Below are 8,896 nucleotides of genomic sequence, written 5' to 3'. Positions count from 1 at the left end.
TAGAAGACTTATCAACTTGCAAGAAATCTAATGGTTATAATAAGTTATTAATTTTATCTGTTAGATTTTAAGAAAGTGAATGATGAAGATAAAGAATAATTCTAAAAGAGTTACTCATCATCCTCACCTTTCTAGTTACTCTTCATTTTCTTGAAATCTAGTGTAATGAATAACTAATTTTAATCATTAAATTTGAAGAAAATGAACACTATTGGAAAAAGAGTCTTTTATGACAGTTATTAGACATATACAAAGACAGTTTCAAACCGTCTTTGAAGCCAACATCGTAGAAAGTAAATACATTTTATGACGATTCCTTTAAATTCGTCTTAGAAAATACCACCATTCTAAAATGATTTTTACACCAACAATCGTCAATAATCATCTTAAAATGATTGATTTTCTAAGATAGTTATACTTTACAACCGATGTCTTTATTTTGAGTTATAAATAGCGAATCCATTGCAATCATGATTAGGACCAATGTTCTTTTGTAATATCATGTCTCACCAAACTTTGAATAAAAAAAATAAAAAACAAAAAAAGCTAAGTAGTCATTTAATTAATTTTTTTCCTCATGAGACATATGCCATGGCCATATCCACATAAATTAGATTTTAATTAAGATAATTTGTTATGATCCCCTAGTGGACATTGGATGCCTAAATATAATATGTAAAGCCTACAACTACAATACAATGTATGGAAAACAAGGCTTCTAGGTATTGTACCTTATATTTACAAGAAAGCAAAAATCCACGTAGAGCCTTATTTAGAATCTTTAAAACGCACAGCTCCAATCCTAACAAACATATGATGCTTGTCAAGGCTTTGACAACTAGCAAATAATGAAATATCATAAAAAATGATTAAGGCTCCATACTGTGCTTACCAAAATGCATAACATGTATCACTAGATTTATTTGCTCTACCTTGAAAACCCCCATCAGTTCCCTACCTCTGAAAAGGAAGACAGAACTAGTGAATCTTGACCTATGGGAAAACAATTCAAGCACTTAAATTTAACCAAGTTTTAAGTGTTCATTGATCAATAAAGAAAAATATTGAAGCCATTATTTGAAAGGCATTTGCGAATAAACAATTGTTGAAAATGACCTTCGATGCAATATGTTCATTTACAAACTAATACAATCTAATAAGCTTCTATTGAAAGAGTTCAGATATACAAACCTGCAAGATCCAATCCAGTAGCAATGGCGCATTTATCAAAGAAGTGTAGAAGCAAAGACTTTGAGATTGTAGAAGCAAAGACTTTGCCTTTGATGTTTTGATGATGTCATATGATCGTGATGATTTGATGTCTTATGGAAATGCGCTTCTCAAGTTTAATTCAAGACAACAATCCGAGAATACAAGATACAACATCAAGAAGATGTCTAGTATTTTAGGAAGGAAATTCCAAATTGAAATAGAAAAAGGTTTGGCCAAGAAATTTAAGTTAAAAAGTCTTTTTCAAGAGATTTACTCTCTGGTAATCGATTACCAGAGGATGTAATCGATTACCAATGGCCAAAAATGATTTACAACAGCCATTACAAATTTGAATTTAAACTTTACACTATGTAATCGATTACACATGGATGGTAATCGATTACCAGCAGTTACTGAATGTTATGATTCAAATTTTAAAACCTGTAATCGATTACACAAGTCTTGTAATCGATTACCAGAGGAGATTTTCAGAAAATTATTTCCAAGAGTCACAACTTTTCAAATGGTTTTTACATGGCTATCAAAGGTCTATTTATATGTGACTTGGAACACGAATTTGCTTAGAGTTTTTCAAAACAAAAAGGTCTTATCCTCTCAAAAAGAAAAAATCTTCTTATCTTCTTAATCCTTGGCCAATACACTTGTAATTCAATAAGAAATTATTTGAGTGCTCAAATTGTTTAATCTATCTCTTTCAAGAGAGATTTCTTCTTTTCTTCACTCTAATTCTCAAAAAGAGATTAAGAGACCGATGGTCTCTTGTTGTAAAGAAATCTGAACACAAAGGAAGGATTGTCCTTGTGTGGTTCAGAACTTGTAAAGAGATTTTACAAGATAGTGGAACTCTCAAGCGGGTTACTTGGGGACTGGACGTAGGCACAGAGGTGTGGCCGAACCAGTATAAATCTGAGTTTGCACTTTCTCTTCCCTTAAACTCTTTTATTTATTATTGCTTTACATTTATATTCAGATTATTTAATTTGAATCATTGTTTAGAAATCCATCTTTAAGGGAACTTGGAACTTGTATTGAAATCAAAGTAGAATTTTTAATTGGGGAAATAGTTTATAATATCTTAATTCAACCCCCCCTTCTTAAGATATTTGAGACCACTTGTCCAACAAGAAGATGAAGCACAACTTGAGAGAATATTATCTTAAATGAATCCCATTAATCAGAGATGCCATAGCATAATAAGTTGCGCCTCCTGTGACACTAAAAAAGTAATGTTGATAAATATCATTTAAGAATTAATAAGCATTAAATGATTGATGAGCCAGGACAAAACAACCAACAGGCATGAGCCAAAATTATTAATATTCAAAAAACACAAAATTTAAATTGACTGGGGCTTGAGAAGGTTATTATCATTGTGTTTGTTACTTAACTGGCCAATAAGAACCACAACAAGCCTACAAGTATTAAACTGGCCACCATAAGGATACAGGATAACGGTCAATTGGTTGGTTGATAAGGATATCAAACTGACAAAGTCACTTTTACTATGTTAATACTCGAGTGTAAACAAAATCACGATTGTAGTTAATAGAATCATATGATTTGAATCACACCATTTGATAAGATTTGTTGCCTATCTTGTGATTTATAATCATATCATGCACAAATGACTATGAATCTTATGATATATGAATGAATCAACGTGATTGCTTATCATGATTATTTATTACAAGATTCAACAATTCGTTATTTCTGAACTTATTACTTTTCTTTCACCTTTTCTTATAAAACAAATGGAAAAGTCAAATACAATTCAATTGTTAAATACAAGGAACTAAAAAAGGACCACTAAACACATTCTATTTGATTATTTAGATGTTCTATTTTCATTGTTATGAACTAAAGGGTTTCACACAGCCACTCTCTCATTCTATCCACTCTATTTGATTGTATCATTGCCTCTATATTTCAATATAAATAAAATAGAGGCTTCACACACTAAGTTATTAATCATGATTTTGTTTTGTGAGGCTTTTGATCATTTTCTAGTTAAAAATTATTACATTAAACACTATTTATCATCTACATGATATAATTTTAAATTTTAAGTTGTTTTTCATTATGTATTTGAATATGAAGATTTAATATGATTTACAATTCGCAATTTGAATTGCAATTCAATAACCTTGACCATAACAAAATGTATCAATAAAAATGTTTGAGGTTAGTTAAGAAGGCAATCCATAATCAATATTTTAATGAAAGATACTCCCAAATGTCAAAACCAATCTGTTGAGCCAACCAAAGGGGAAGGGTTAAAACTTTACACTTGAAATTTTATACTTAATCTATAGAATTTCATGAAGCAATTATAAATCTCACAAATAATATCTTCTAAAAGGAAAAAAAATACCCTTTTTAAATTGTATTGGTGTTAAGTCCTAGATTTCAACATCCTACCAACCAACTAATAGCAATTTAAACATTGTAAGGCTAGAAAATAAAGGAACACATGTACTTCTTAACTAATAAGGAACATAAGGCATAGCAGAAAAAGAGAAAGTTGAAAAATATGATTGAGATTGACTAGGCAATCAAGACAAGCATTGATTGTCTGAATGTCTTTTAGAGGCTGCAATAGATTGTCCTGAAGGAAAAAACAAATACAATGTCAAACAATTAAATATGCACGAAGAAACTTATGTGAATCATCACATACCCTCCAATAGTTTTTGTCGTCTTGAGCATGTGAAATAGACTTCTTTTTTTGTTGCTTGTTCCCAATACGATAGAATGAAATGGCTCAATGATTTCCAAATTTTGGGCGCTACAGATAAGTTTTAACCACAAAAACCATAAGCATAGACTACATTTAGTCCATATACCTGTCTAAGTTTTACTGTTTTCACTGTACATGTAAAAATTGTGTGTTTTGGTCCCTAAACTGGCAAATTTAATGTACTTTGATCCCTACCATTAATATCATTACATGGTGTTGCTATCAAGACCACTACAAAATTTTTAAAAGAGAAATTTAAACATTGTATCAAACAAATCTATCATGTGATGGACAATAGCATAAAAGAACTTCAGGCAAAAGATTCCAATAACTTTGTATAGAAGAACAACATTACAATGACTTCTCTCATAACACAGAATCACATCTAAACTGTGATAAATGATTGTTTCAACTCACCATGAGATTTTGCACCAGGAACTAATCCAAAGCCACCATTATAAGACTAGAAAAATAGAAAAGAAAAAAGAATATATCAATTTCTTTTATGTACACACATACATTTTCAACAAACATGTATGTCCAGAATATAGTACAATCCTCAGATAATTCTCTTATCCCATCACGAGTTGATGCACTAGCTTCACATACCTGGCAACGTAAGATGTAATCCTTGGTCATCTCCTTGTCCATGCCACTCCAGTTATCCAACATGAAATAGATGACAGTTGATACAGACAATTAGTTAAAAATATATAATATATATAGAATTATTAATCAACTAAATAACTATTAGCTAGCATCATCATTTCATGACTTTATTTCTCTTACCTGCACAATACACAAACCTAAGATCTGTTTGGCCTCCAGTATGAATAGGAATGAAACTGTCAACATAGATAAAAATTTAAGGAATATGAAGTAATTCCATTTAAGCATATCATTAGGGATGTAAGTCTTGAAATAAACTTGGGAAACCACATACCACAAAATTGAAAAATGGCTGTGAATTTTACTAATTTTACCATTGCACAAGTATAAAGGCCACAACTCTAGTCCAAGTTTCAAAACCATACCTTCCATCAGGCTGTTGAAGGTTCCTCATAGAAGTCACAATTGTTTCAGAATCAAGATTGGACAATTCACAACCAAAAATTTTCAATATGGAAATGGCACAATAAGTACTTGCCAATTGACTATTGTTGTGAATCAAAACCTTCAAAATTAGGAAAAAGAGAAAAACCAACATAGAGAAATCACGATCCTCCAAGGCTCCATCAACAGAAAAAAAAGTTTAGCACTTTCAAATTTCAAACTTTTCCGTATCCCATTCTCATCTGGAGGAAACTGTGAAGTTTTGGATCCATGAAAGCCATTGAATTTCCCTATAGCAAAACCCTTCAAATGGATCAGTTAAAAATCAAATTTTGGAGATCAAATCGAGCCAACAAGTGCATTTGCATACATACCATCATTGAGATCAGCCTTGGCATTGGGGTGAGCTTGGAAGCACAAAACCCAACTGACAACAACATCCTTTGCAACCTTAAATCACACGAAAGGAACAAAAAACAACAGAAGAAACACATGAGATTACAGATGAATAAGGAGCATGGTAACAATAATAACAACATAGGTAAAGTAAAACAAAAACATAGGAATAGGATAATATTATGTGTACTTTGAGTCAAGAGTCAAGGATGCCAAGTCCAGAGATGACAAAGTAAGCGAGAGTGAGATGGTTGATCTCTTGGGACTCATACGGAGATGGGAGTAAATAGTACATTAACTCGAGAATACTTTTCATGAACATCTTTCTCCATAATCTCACAGCCATGACACTCTTATTCTGTGGAATTCATCATTGCTGAATGATGATCCTCAATTTCACTAGTGAGAAATCAGAATCATAACTATAACCTTTAGTTTGAGCAATGTTTGTTAACAGTATGACCGGAGTTAATAAAATAAAATAAAGAATAATAATAAAACAAAATGAAAGGTGCCAACAAAATAAAAACTCAATAACACGTGTATGTAAGACTTGAGGTGTGACAATGATCTTTTGTTACATGTTATAGGTTTAAAGTGTCCTTCAATTTTGTTGATAATCAATCTCTCTTGAGGAATCTAGTTAATTAGTTTTAGGGGAGTCTTTCCTTCCAACCAAGTTGTTCCAATCTAGTTAATCTTTGTTGAGGCATCCTTTGGTGCAACCAATGCCTTCAACTGCTTCCCAAGGTTAACGATGGTTTCTTGACACTCTGCCAACTTTTCTGAAGCAACAATTATCTCCCAATCCTGTAGAATTGGTAAACAACCTTCAAACCAAAACCAGAACACATTGCAACAAAGATGGATTTGCACACATAAACAAAACACAGACCATGTAGCCTGTAGGAATTTGTTGATACTTATGTGCACGGATATTTCCTTCACTTTTGTACAAGGAATTTCAATTATCATAATCCTCAGCAGGCATGCTAATCCCTTCAATAAGCTCAATTATCTTACCGATTAACTGGCTTAGATCTCTTTGAGATTGTTGTGTAGTTCCCTTTATTGATAAAATCTCAACATCATTTACTTCACCACATGGGTCTACTACAAAATTATTCATAGGTTTCCATAAGGTGTGCTGACTAAAATGGACAGGCTTAGATCCATCAAATGGATGATCTTTGCTTGAATCAAACCCACATTGATCTGCATTATTTAGATAGCTCAAAGCCAATCTAATATCCGCACACATGTCATCAAAGTTCTTATGAGTGTCACAGTTTTGTTCCAATATCACTTTTACTACATCCAGAATCCAACCAGGAATATCACCATTTAATATGTCAATGGAACATGATTCCTTATTTGATGTAGAGAAATCTGACAAAACTGTAATAACTACTCAGAAAAAGTTGAAACACCAAAATTGTAGTTCCATATATGAATCATTTTGGGAACAACTCAGAAAAAGTGTTCTAACATTTTTTGGAAAATATAATAACTAGACACATTGCAATAGTTCAAAATGATAGTTATGCAGACAAAGACCAAACCAATATAACATTATGAGTCAAATAAGAAAAAATTGAACAAAAGACAAGATTATCCAATGTACAGCTAAACAAGGGAATTCATATGATGCAACATTATATCTATCACATAACTAAAACATGATAACATAAAAATCATAAGAAGAAAAAAAGATGAATAGGTGGCAAAGAATTGATATGGCATACCAACTCCAAAACCATGATCAAAACGAACCCCACATCCAATAACAACTTCAATATTGTTGGCTCCCAACTTCTTCAACTGTGTAAAATAAAATACAACAAATGAACTATTTTCCTTAAAAGTGGTAGGTGGTAGAAGTAAGTTAGTAACAACATTTTGATAAATGTTGTATAAAAGAAGTATGGACAATCCTGCTAACACCAAAAAATGTATCAGTGACATCTTTGGTGGCACTCATTACTTGATTCAACATAGGTATTGCACCCTCCCATTGAGATTACAAATTTTCATGCAGCAATAACATATTGACAAATAATGAATAATATTAATTATTTAAAAATTGGAAATAAACAAAACAGAAAAAAAAACATCCATATACATATAAATGAGTGTAGTTGTCGAACCTTGTATTTGTTGATGTGAATTGGGTTATGATTAGGACTATCGAAATCCTCAAATTGACATTGACATGCAAAATGGGCAGCTTGGGCGCACAAAATACACTTATCCTATGGACCAATTCCACATTGCGAATACAATGCACTGTCCAAGGGATTTGGTGCAAACAAAATGATATAAACAAAAATCTATATTTATTCTCAAATAATTTTCAATAATTGTACAAACTTGTTTATAATGTTTACAGAAAACATCAAATACACCATAGTGGTTCGTCCTATATCATCTAAACCATTCTAAATAGGATGTTTTTAACTTCTAAAAAATATGTTGTCCATTTCTTATGAATTGTTGTTCTGGTCTTGATGTCCAATGGTGTGTCATCACCAAACCACTACAAAATATAAAATATACAAAATAGTCACATACATGTATAATGATTAAAAAATGATAGTGATGTAATAATTTAAACTTGTTAATGTAAATGTACCATGCTCCAATCATTCTTCAAACGCCCATTTACTATGTTCCGCATCCAATGCATGACATAATAGTCACACTTATAGCCTCCGCTTTCAACATGGCTCTAAATTCAACATAAAAAAAAATTTAAATCTGACAATTACCAAGTTACAAAGCATGATTATTCTGAAATAAGCATTCATTAAATGACTAACCTTTACTTCAATCCACTGAGGTGTAACTTGATCAGTTTTACCATTCACAGTAGTCTTTAATGTCTTCATTGCACTGGTTAGAAAAAACATCAACGTATATATCAAGATAAAACTATTTATCTATACAATTTTAGAATAGATTTAATGAGTTATAATTTAAAACTTAACTTGTTAATTGCAACTTTGATGTGAATATCAAGCTTCTTACACAACGAATAGAACTAGACAACAACATCGTTCTGAGGACACAAAACAACCAGCTGCCAATGGGTCCTGAATTCAATAATAATTAGTTACTTATAATGCAAACATTCTTTATAAGCATTTTATAAAGTTGACTTACTAATTCAAATAAGCTCCTAGGTAGACCTCTCATTGTGATTCTTTAACCCATGTTTGAATGTAATGCTGACATTTGGCAAGTCTATCCTTTGCATTGTGTATTAATTGAGACTCAAGGAATCCATATACCAAACCATGAACCAAACTTGTACTCCACACATCCATAAACCTATTTTGAACATTTGAAATAAAAATTTATAATCATTTATGTGATAAGGAATATTAATTGTATAAAAGATAATATGGAATTTACTTACATCATCCACACTTGTAGTATAGCCATGTTCAAACATTTGTCACCTGATATTATTTCATT

General features: G+C 31.5%; 1 pseudogene; it reads right to left on the bottom strand.

Annotated features, from left to right (window-relative positions):
* Nucleotides 1-888: 888 nt before the first annotated feature.
* LOC100808043 (geranylgeranyl transferase type-1 subunit beta-like) lies at nt 889-5,765 on the bottom strand (annotated as a pseudogene).
* Between the last annotated feature and the right edge of the window lie 3,131 nt (nt 5,766-8,896).

Source organism: Glycine max, chromosome 2, assembly GCF_000004515.6.
Source record: "Glycine max cultivar Williams 82 chromosome 2, Glycine_max_v4.0, whole genome shotgun sequence".
Lineage (NCBI taxonomy): Eukaryota > Viridiplantae > Streptophyta > Magnoliopsida > Fabales > Fabaceae > Glycine > Glycine max.
The sequence above is the reverse complement of the archived record's forward strand: the minus strand, read 5'-3'. Positions and strand labels throughout refer to the sequence as shown.